Genomic DNA, 12596 nt, shown 5'->3' with positions numbered 1-12596 from the left:
CTTGATCTTTGGCATTAGTTTCATTGTCAAGCTTGAATTCCCTTTCATTTCCATCCTGGTTGTTAGCTATCATTTTAGACAATCCTTGTCCTTGAACTAGTCACATAAGTTGAATCTCTAGTTTGAATTCTTAAAGTATCACCATCCACTTGTCTCTCCTTTCACCAAGTTCATTCTGCATCAAAAGTGTCTTTACTACTAGATCAGGTACTATTGCATACACTTTACTTCTACGTATATAGTGATGAAACTTCTTCACTACCTTGATTAATGCAAAGGATTATTTATCAAGGTTAGAGTATTTCAACTCAGCATTTTTAAGAGGACAACTCATAAAATCAATAGACCTTTCATCTTCCTTTTCTTTCTTTTGCGTAAGGATCCCAGAACATGAATGTTCTGAGGGAAAAGAATATATTTTGAAAGGTAACTCAAAATTTGGACTGACCAATACTAGGGCTATAGAAATGGCCACTTTGATATCCTCAAATAACTTCTTAATTTTTGGAACCCATTCTGTCTTAGCCTCCTTTTTGAGTAAGTTTTTGAGGGGATGGACTATTTCTGCAAATCCACTTATGAACTTTCGAACAAAATTGATCTTCCCAAAGAAAGACTTGAGTTCCTTCCGATTGTGGGGAGGTGATAGCTTTAGAATAGATTTGATTTTATCAGGATCAATGGAGATCCCTTCTTTAGAAATGATGTGACCCATGAGCTTTCCTTTAGTGATGCCAAAGGAACACTTCTTAGGATTGAGAGATATGTTGTACTTGCGACATCTGTTGAATACTTGTTTCAAATACACAATATGAGTGCTTCAATCTTTTGAAAATATCATCAAGTCATCCATATAGATGACTATACATCTATTTATCAATCCTTTAAAATCTTCATCCATGGCTCATTGAAATGTAGCCCCTGCATTGATCAGCCCAAAAGGCATTCTTCTATAGGTGAAAGTTCCCCACTTAGTTGTGAATGTTGTTTTTAGTCTATCTTCTTTGTCAACCATTACGTAATTGTATCCTGAGTATCCATCTAAGAAGGACATCATTTTTGAACCATTTACAATTTTTAGGACCTCATCTAGTGAAGGTAAAGGATAATTGTCCTTTTGAGATGCCAGGTTGAGGTTGCGAAAGTCAACACAAAGATTAATTTCTCTAGTCTTCTTTCGTACAGGTACCAAATTGGCCACCCATGTAGAATGACAAATAGGGAAAATGATCTTGGCTTCTAAACTTCTTTCATTATCAATGGTTCGGTGATAGGATTGATAGGTCTTTGCCTTTGATGAAAAGGCTTTGCATCTGGTTTCAATGGAATGTCATGTGTCATAATCTTGGGATCATATGTTTTTAGCTCTTTGGAGGTCCATGCAATGACATCTTTATATTCTGAGAGTAAACTAAGAATATCTTCTTTTTCTTGTTGAGTGCATGCTTTTTTGACCCTTACCATTTTAGGATCATCATCAATGCCCAAATTGTATGAGTCACATTCCTCTATTCACTTTTTTTCAGTTGTTCTCCTATTAAATGTCAATTTTTCATGATCAAAGATGCACTCCAACTCAACCATTTCCTTAGGAATATTGTTGGTCTTTAAATTAAAAATCCCTTCCTCATCTTTGATTTCATCATTCTCAGGTTTATCATCTGACGTGTCATCAATTTCTTGCCCTCTAAAGTGACCACTACTCATGATAAATTTGAGTATATGTTGATCATCCTGAAAGACTTGGAATTTTTTGATATTATCCTGAATGGATGGAACAACAACGAATTCGACAGAAAATCTTTTCAATTTGGTTCTTTTGACTGGTTGTAATGCACTAGCTAAAATAGCTAGAGCATCTACTATCATGTTTTTCCTTCTCAAAATAGATCTCACATTCAAGGCTTCAAAAGCATCCATTAAATCCCATGCTCTTTTCCTGTATGCTAGCAACCTCTTATTATTGCCAGAGTATAATGATTTTACTTGTCTCACCACTAATTAAGAATCTCCCTCGATGATGAGAGCTTTAACCCCCTTTTCCAAAGCGAAAAGGAGTCCTCAAATCAATGCTTCATATTCTACAGTGTTATTAGTGCATCTAAACTGTAATCCATATGTAGCATAGAAAGACTTACCTTTAGGATTGACCAACTCAATACCCATGCCAGTTCCTAATTTACATCTGGAATCGTCAAAGAAAAGTGTCCATATCGAGCATTCCTTTGGCTTTCTAGCTTTGTGTTTATTTTTTCTCATCTTCTCCTTTACTTGGGCTTGAAAAGATTATCTCTTAGGTAACCACTTTAATCTTTCTTAGGGTGGACTTACTGATTTTTCATTGTCGCTCTTTGATACCAGGAGTGCATGTTTTTCTTTTTTATCTTTGATTTCCCCTATCAATTCCTTGATTTCATCCACCTTGGCTATTGAGTGGACAACTATTGAAGTCCATCCTTTCCCTTTCACGTATCATCTTCTCCTTTTGATTTTGATCATCCTTGGTAGAGGAGAAGACAAACCTCCACCATCTAAAGAGTTATCACTATATGATGCATTCAAGTCTTTGATTTCTTCTTCAACTTTTTCAATAGATTCAGATATGTTTACAGGGGCTTGATCTTCTGTGGGTTCATCTTTCAGCATGTTATCACTCTTGGCTTCCATCATGTGTGTCAATACCTTAGCAACTGCTTCTTGGCATGATGGACATTTAAACTCTTAATGGCTAACTTTATGCAATCAACAAAATCCTAGGAGAAGTAGGATACTGGGGTTAGGTTCCTCTCCTAAACATTGTAGATTAGCCACCATGTTGTCTACAAACTGGGTTACAACTTATTGCCTTGGAATTAAAACCTTGGACTTTTGATCATTAGATATTTTGGTTGAGAAAACCATCACTTTATAGGAACCCAAATCTGATTGCAAGAATTCTACTTCATTAGGAGCATTATATTCAATAACCATAGTTTTTAACTTTGGTTCTACATCTATCTTGATTTGGTTGTTCAACCCTTTCCACGGTAACCATAACTGAGTGAAGTCTATAGAGAACCATCCTCTTAGGAATTTTGTCCATTCTCTTCTTAGTAGCAATCCATATGTCTCAGGTATATCAACTACATGTATATCAATTATATCTTGAATCCTAGGGTTGACCATCAATTGTATGCGAACATCTTTCAGCACACCAATCACTTTCACTTTAGTCTTATCTAGTTGTGTTACTATTTGATTGGAAGGCTGGGCATTTAATCCCAACCTTTGTGCTATCAATAGTGGCATCACATTACACGAGGCTCCTAAATTTATTAATAAATTTTGAAGATTTTTCCCATATATTTTGGTACCTAGCAGAAATGAAGGCACCTCAACCTTGTCCTTAAACATAGTCAGCATTGCTTTCAAAGCATTGACCTGTTGAGGTACTACTTTTTGAGAAATAGTATTCATGTTTTGAGGTACCTTTGTATGATCCAAGGTCTTCATCAATGCTTCTTGTTGTTGAGGACAATTTTGCAACATGTCAAACATAGACATGTTGGCTTTAGTTCATTTCAAATCTTCTACTACATTGTATTTCTCAGTAGACCAAGCTAGATTTTTCAAGATTGTAGGAACCATTATTTGATTCTAATTTAGTTTTCCTCCTTATGGGGGCCTAACTAGCACTAGATTATTATTCACCTTTAGATCGGGAGGAGTTAGTTGTAGTCTTGGAGGAATCCCATCCATCAAAGGTTGTTTTATATTTTGCAAATTGTAGGTGTTTTGATTATCATTGTGAAAAGAAAACATCTCATCATGTTGAATATCTAGTTCCTAGCTAAATGGAAAAGAGAATTCCTCACTATTTGGTGGTTCAATCAGTGCACTCTGTGTGGACTCATAAGAATCTAATAGCATAGCATTAAACTGAATAGGAGGGACATTATCATTTGCTTGTTGATTCTGAATCATGTCTTGATTTCTGTTATAGCACGAACCATCACTATTTGGGGCATTTTGACTGTTATCATATTAATTGATATCAGCATATTGAACATTGGTACTATTGTTATTTTTAGGAATGCTTCCATTATTCGAATGTGTGTTCTACTATCAGTTCTATCTTTGGAAACCATTGTTAAAGTTATTTCCCTCATTATTGTTTCCTACATTGTTGTTATTTCCAACAAAATTCTGGTTGTAATTCTGATTGTAATTGTTGTTCTTGTAAGGACCAATGTTGTTTCTTTGAAAGTTTTTATTTTGTCCTTGCGACAACCTTAAGTGAGTTATCTCATTGTTCATTTGTGACATAGTCTTTTTCATCTAGCTGAACTCGAAGGTGAAATTATTGTCTACCTCAGCTGGACTACTATCTTTTGTTTGAAGAAAGCATCTTTTGGGGGTTCATATCCTAGATATGTCAAAGTTGGATTTTGTGGAGCAAGCACCTACTATAGTGGAACTAGATTCATGGGTATGAATTAGCTAGGCATTGTGGGTGTTGTGGCTGGGTATATCGGTGTTGTTATAATAGCTTGTGCAGGAAGCATCAATCCTCCTCCATTGGGATTGGCTTGTTTGGTGAAGGTGATCACTTCCATGAAGACTTTATCCAATGTGTCAATATTTGTTGCAGGAAGTCTTCTTAGAAAGATAGCTGTGAGATGGTCCATCACATTGAAATAAATTTGGATAGCCACTAGTTCTAGTATAGTGTATGTCATTTCTAACTTGCAATATGCCATATGAAAGCGACGGTTAAAGCATGAAACTGTCTCGGCTAGGTCTTTTTTAATAGATATGAATTGTTGATGTATCACAACCAAATTGATAAAAGTTCTAAATTGTTCTAAAAATAATTTTTTGAAAGTATCCCAATCTCCAATGCATCTAGGTGGTAGATTAACATACCAATTGAAGACAATTTCTCCTAAAGAGTAAGGGAATAAATGAAGAATCACATCCTCATTGGAAATCTACTTTCGGTTGCAAATTTCTTTGAATAATTTGATGTGATCTTCGGCAGTTTGTGTTTCTCCATAAATGAACCTTGGGAAAAATTTCTTGGGATTCTTGGGAAGGTCATGAAGTGCACCTCTCAAGTTGATGGGTGAGTCTACAACATTTGCAAAAAAGGCCATTGGAGGATTTGGCAGACCTAACGATGGTGGTTGCAGTGGTGGAACTATTGGAATATGTGGTGGTCCACCAGGTGGTTGGAGTGGAGGTAAAATTGAAGAAGATGATGAAAGATCAAAAAGAAGTGGTTGAATTCATAGGATTGCTTTATCACTACGTGTTTTGTGAAAATGGGTAAGTTCAAGGAATTCGTGTGCAGTTGGTGAGGATCTTAGCACTCGCTGAAATGGGGACTCTTGATCAAAATCCTCCAGTTTACATCAATTTTGTAAAAAGTGCACCTTTGTAGTAGCACACTTTCTCACAAAAAGAAGCACACCACAAAATTTTGCAAATTTGCAGACCTGCGTAGCTGTGGACCTGCAGATCTACGCAGCTGCGGACCTGTGGATCTGTGTAGTTGCAAACCTGTGGATCTAAATTTTTGATAGACTCAAAAAATTTTTGAATTTTCAAGAAAGTGAAGAATTTTGAAACTTTGGCAAATTTTTTCTCTTATCCTAACTATCAAAAAAGGTGGCCCTCCTTCTAGCGCCACTTCTGTTAGGTTGTCATTTTACACGATGCTAAATGGTAGGAATTCTTGCAAATTCCTCTCTTGAAAAGTTAATCTCGTGAATCAACTCCAATTTTTTGGGTTTTCTTACGACATACTAAAATTTGCTCAATTGAAGATAAATATGATTTTTCACGAGGACGCCTTTGCTAGTTCATTTCGATTTCGGATGAAATGAAGAATTTGCACATTATTTCAAAATAACACTAAAAAAGAACTATGTTTTTGTATTTTTCTATTTTTTATGAATGCAATCTAACCATGCAACTAGTATGAAATCTTATTCTAACAGGGGGGTTAATAAAGAAAATAACGAGAACTAAAAGAAAATAACTTGAAATTAAAATCCTAACGGACATAAACTATAGAAAACAATACACTGCGAGTTAAGCTTTCAAAAGAATCGATAGGAAACTAATGAAAATAGAAGCAAGGCTTCCTAGATTTCATTGATGCAATTGTTGATGGGAATTTTCAATAGTTGAATGATGTTTGAACTCTTCATCAAATCACAAGGCCATGGAAAGTGCACTCATGCAAGACAAAGAGTTATGCAGGCACAATTTGGTGATTTCTTGTCAAGCTCGATACATCAACAAAATTCATAAATCTATAGCAAACACCAAAACTAAAAGAGTACACAATCAAAAACAATGTAATAAACCTTTGGTTCAATCACAATCTCATGAACAAAATCCACAAAACAATGACACATTCAGGCAAGAATAACTACACTCCAAATGCTAGCACCAAAAGCATAACTTTATTGCATAATAATGACGACCTTTGTTACATTTTATAATGGAGTATTCATAAGAAATCATCTTCTCAATTTTTGTTGAGAATGAGAGATATCTTGATGCAATAAAATTCTTTTAAAACATTAAAACAAACTAAATATGTACAAACTGACAATCTAACTGGTGCTTAGAGGGACTCCATCCATATTTTATTCATTAATTGTATGCGTGAGCCTTTTACATGTCAAAAATAATAAAAACATGAGAGAGAAAGTAGGAGGTAGTCATCAATTGAAGTGGAAGTGTCTGGAGATGCAAAAATTAGAATTTGATCCTTCATAGGGCATTAGTCAGAGTTATGTTGCCGTCAGAATGCATTTCTGATGCATGGAAAGCTCTATTTTTGGAACTAATAGTTAATTGTCAATGCACTTCTAGAATTATAGAGTTGCAAAGCTATATACTTGTGTACATGCAAAGTTGTGGACCTACAGAGGTGCATAGCTACGGAGCTAAAGACCTTGACAGGGTCAAAAACTCAAATTTTCACTAAGTGTCAAAACTAAAATTCTAGCATCTGGGTTTTGTTCTTCTTCATCCCAAAGGTATGTTTAGATGTTTGCCCTTGAATTTCTCTATAATCTTAGGTATTTTGGCTGCATCTATAAAATCCAAAGCCTCATATCTGTCCTTGACCTTTTTTCTATAATTGTCTACCTCAATTCGGGTATCAACAAAATCCCCAAGTTTGGTATCCAACTCTAACAATGCTTCCTAAGTTTTGAAGGCCTGTCGGATGTCCTCCTCATCATAAACTTCCATAAAAATCTTCTTAAAATTCTCCACTACTATATCTATAGGTAGTAGTCTCTCACGTTCCTCATCTTCAAAAATATCCAAACAGGCATCACTATAGTGCCTCTCTGCTTCCAAAATTTGTTCTTGGGCCTGATCATTAAGCCAATGAATTTCATCATGTAATGTTTCCATTACCTTATTGCTATCTTCTATCTTTTCTATCCAGTCATCAATCATATCTAATTCATCTCCCATATATATGTCAATCAAAACTCAGTACCTTTGTCCATTTATGACTTGTAGAGTCTGTAAATCTTTGCTCCAAGCTTGTACTATATCAGTAATGTTGAAGTCGTGTTTCAAAATTGCCACCATTTCATTCACATTTTCTTGTGTAGTGTGTAGCATCTTTAGGTTTTCTATGATAATTATGACTCCTTTTTCCTCAAAACTCTCCCACCATTGTTGAAAGGCTCTCAAAAGTGGATCCGTATGGACTGTTCCCCTTTCTCTAAGAATAGTATTCAAGGTTTCCTTAGGGTGCTAAGGATCAAGAGGACCAATGACTTCGGCCAAATATCCCTTTAGGATCTCAACCTACCTTCAAAGTGCTTGGGTTTATATCTCATCCTCCCCCATTTTCTTCATGATTTTCTTAATTCCCATGGTCACCATTAATCGAGATGCATCCCATGTGGGTTTTCCCAACATGACATTTTTTAATTCATAATCCTTGGGACCAAGGCTTTTTACATCTGTATCTCTAGGAGGAAAAACTACATATGCAAACAACTTCAGGCTATTACATGTACTTGTAACAAATGTCAATGGTATTGCCTCACGTTCTGAGGACTCAAGTTTATTCATAATTTCCACAATCTCATAAATGTCTTCCTCTAGGCCTTGGAATCTAGGTTTGGAGCTTCTTATTACTTCCTTTTGCAGCTACCTTGGGGTGTGTTTAGCCAGAGGTCTTCTTATTGAAGACGAGGGAGTATGTCCTACAAATTTCTTCCCCTTATCACTCCTCCTCAAAGTTGTTTCTGTCTATGAGAGCTCTCCTTCTATTCGCTTGGTCTTAGTGGATTCGGTAGCTTGCACCTCAGTGTCTCTGGGAGGTGATTGGGAATATTTGACTATTTGTCCCTCCTTTGATGCTTCATCAATTGCCCTTTGTTTTGGTTTCTCCTCTTGTGAGGGTTCCTTCTAAACTTGTTCTTTTGATCTTGGAAGCAGAGGAGTAACCAAACCTTTATCTACAACTGTAACTTGTGGTGAAGATGGGTGAGCAGGATCGGGACCTTGTGTGCCTGGTAGTATCTACATCCAGCCTTCCTATTGAGATTGGCTTGTAGGAGTATGCCTAATCTTTCCATAAATTAATGTCATTCCCACAGGCATGAAGTCAAAATCAGACATTTTAAATACATCATCCCCTTCTTCACTTTGCTCACCACTGCTGCACTTCATCTTCTGAAGAAGAGACTTGTAAGGGTATTGCTTGAGGGGATGGTGACATGCTCGAGGTACTACTTCTCCTTTCTTCCTCCATGGCTCTAGCTAGTTGGGTTCTTCTTCATATGGGCACTTCTTCCTCTTCATTTGTCTCCTCTTCTCCCTCTTCTTCTTCTTCTAGAATGGTTTCAGGAACAGAAGGAAAAGGCACCATTCTCTTAGTCACCCTTTTCCTTTTCTTCATTCGGATCTTAATTCATTTTTGTTTTATAGAGGCAGAAGGGGAAGCTTGTTCTTCTTGCATTGGAGGGATATAAACTCTCTGACTCTCTTCCTCTTTTGATTGGGTAGGCACAAAGTAAGGCAGTGGAGGATTATCCTAGACTTGAGAAGCTCTAATATCCTCAAATCCTTGTACCTCTTCTCACTGGTGATGGGAAGGTGCTTGCACTTCACCCTATTTCTCTTGAATTTTTTGTGGGGAAGTCCTCTTCCTTCTATTCTTTCCTATCCTCTCTAGAGGATGATAGTATCCAACTAAGCAGTCAAGTTGGTATACTATCTCTGGCCTGATTGGAGATTGGAGAGCAAAAGTAGGAACTGTAACTTTCCTTCCTCTACCTTTCTCAGGGTGGGCTTGAGCATGGAAGACTACAGTGTCAAGTATGGGATCGAGTGGAAAAGGTTGCTTGATCCATTCCTTCATCATTCTAACCACATGTCTTGCCCAATGATCAATATCATCACTCTCCTCCCTATCAACTTCTGCATTCATAATGGGTCTTTCTCTGATTTTGTCTAAGTTGAACAGGGGATCCAATAGCTCCTTAGAATCTTGTTGCCTTATTTCCTCTAGAATATTTAGATTGAGGGTCTTCTCTACTAGATTCAAAGTCATCCTACAATAATCCCATATGTGGATATCATAGTCATTTGTCGCATTCATCTAATGATCTTCAATAGCATCTTCATGATGAAACTCTTTTTCGGCCATACTTCCTACTTTCATGACATTATCAAAATGTATCCAAGGGGAATTTTACTCCTCAAGGGGATAATTCTCCCATTTCCATTCAAAATTCAGAATGTCTTGCCTCCATTTTACTTGGTATGGTCCAATGATGAGAGGCCATGTCCAACAAGGTCTTCTTTATCTCTTCACCCTTTCATATGTAGATTCAATCTACCGAGACATCTTCAATAGCACCATCTTGTCACTCAGATATCTGGGGAGTTTCTTAGGGTTGATAGTGGCACCACCTACCCACAAGTATGTAAATATCTTAAACTGAATGAAATAGGCCTTGAGAGTTGTTATTTATGCTTTTGCTTCATCAAATAGCCTCTTTCCATAATCTCCTTCAATGAATCGAATGATTGCAAAAATTAACACATCATTCATGATTCTATATTCCTTTCTTTGAGTAGATAGTTTCTTCTTCGCCAGTTGAGGATAGACTATGCAAGGCCAAGCATTGGGATCCTACATGTTGCCTTTTCTATACAATCTGGGATAATCTGTTGCCCTTGCTGCAAGTAGGTATACTATGTAAGAAATCATATAAAACTTCTTCTTGTCCTTCATCATGCTCAATTACTCACACAAGTGTTTACTTAGTGTGGTGGCCTAGTCCAATGGTATCTTTGATGTTTTGATGGTCTCAATAAAGTTGATCATGAAGGTATTGAGGTGATGTACTGTAGATAAACCCATGACTCTTATCAAAAGGATGATGGAGTAGCCAATATCCTCCTTCATATATCCTTGAGTCATATCCACTTTTTCTATTATCCTTCCTTGAGGAGGTCTCTCAATGAGATAAGATGATTGTATAATATCTGTCGCCTACTTCATATGTTCCCTATACCATCTCTCTATTGATTTGTAAGAGAGCCTAATGAATTGATTTGCTCCCCGGAGATGGAAGACCCTCTCAATGTTGTTAGGTCGAAGATCAAGGACCACTTCTCCTATCATACTTTTTACCACTCTCTCATCTGGAACAAAATGTTGCACCAATCTCATTACTAGTTCTACTGACTACAATGATATGGGATGTGATGTTGCGTTCACTAACCCAGAACATATCAAAGCAGATACCAGATTTGATCTGTCAGTTTATTACCAATTTTTAGGAATTCCCCTAAGTCAGTGTGTCCTAGGTCAATATCCAGGATCTCGACATAATCATCATGAAATCTTGATTTGGATGGTAAGCCTTGAAACTTGAAGACTACTAGTTTCGGTGCAACTCTAGATGTGGACGTCATTTGATCACCTACACACAATGAGAAAAATGTTTATTAGTCTAAAGATAAGACGTAAAAACTATAGCATAAAGAGAAAAAATATAAAAAATCTCCTTTGGGGTTTTTTTTTTTTTTTTTGACTTTGACACTAACTATTATCAAATTTCTTCTCTCGACTCTTTAACTGTGAGTCTAAGAGCCTTTGCAAAGTAGGGGGTCCCCATTCCTCAATAGGAATAGGGTGTGTGTTGTGGACACCACAACAGATCCTTAACCAAGAAGATATACCACCATAACCAAATCAGGAATCCAAGCCAATAAAAATCAAGGATATAACTATATATCTAGCCATGTCATGCCAAAATCCATGGCACCATGATCACATCTATGAACTAAGCATCTAACTCTCAAAATCCAACCTATCAGCATAAAATACTCAACCACAATCCTCCACCATGACTATAACTAGTAACAACATTTCATCCCTTCTTAATGAAGAAAAAATTAGCAAATCATGTGACTTAGGGTATAGACAACCCAAATCCAAGCCACCAATTTGAATATGCATCAATAGTGAAAGATCAATGGGCAAGGACAAACCATATCAAACCCATAAATGCAACCTATAAGTATAGATCGCTTACAACATTGCACTACTTGTAGACCCAACAAGTCATCATACATATCCAAACTAAACATTGATAATTATATCATCATGAGACCAATATAAAATATAAATTGAGTATATAATGACATCAAATCTTAAATCTCCAAAATATACAATGTCATAAACTCACAATATTACCATAGTCCATATATACCATAAACTATTCAGATTGATATATCACCAAATAAATCGTGTCAAACTTGCACCAAATCTAAAACAATGTATAGAGCTTTCCAAAATCTTTCCATTGACTACTTGAAGTCCAAAATATGACTTTGTATGCCCAAGCTATTCCCTAATCTCTGCTCAAAATAAATAACATCTGACTTTTGAACTCTTAAAACTTAACAAAATGTCAAAATCATAGAACTAAACCTATACTGAGTTATATTGCTCTGAATTAGCTTTCCAACGCCTATAAGAAGTTTGAAATCCAATATTTTGAGAGAAAGTTATGGTTGTTTTACTAAGATAGTCTTTTTACCATTTTCACTGTGATTTTTTTTTTAAAAAAATTGTAATGAAAATTCTAATGGGATTAAATTTGACAGTCATCATAGGCTACAACAAAAAATTCTTTCATTTCCTCTAAACATGGCCAAAGTAGGGCATGTTATATATCAAAATCTATCGAATTGTCGACCTAGATCCAATGGTGAGATCTATTTTTTTCCAAGAGGTCATTTCTACAAGTTATCTCCTAAAACCCTCATTTAAATGAAACATCTAAAAAACCCTTTTGTCCAATAATTTCACATGCCCAAAACTACCAACATCCCATCATAACAATGAACCCAAAACCCTTAGATCTACAATAAAAAATTTATATCAAGCCCTTTCTTTTATCCTCTTATGCATTCTCATGTATTCAATCTAGGGTTACAATAATAAAACCATAGCTTTGATACCACTTGCAAGGAAACTTGAAATAAAGAATATAACTTTTTCCACATAACCCATAATAGATCTTAAATAAATATGTACTTAAATCCAAATG

The sequence above is a fragment of the Cupressus sempervirens genome, chromosome 3 (assembly GCF_028749045.1).
Source record: "Cupressus sempervirens isolate cs-2001-9-10 chromosome 3, ASM2874904v1, whole genome shotgun sequence".
NCBI classification, from domain to species: Eukaryota; Viridiplantae; Streptophyta; class Pinopsida; order Cupressales; family Cupressaceae; genus Cupressus; species Cupressus sempervirens.
The sequence above is the reverse complement of the archived record's forward strand: the minus strand, read 5'-3'. Positions refer to the sequence as shown.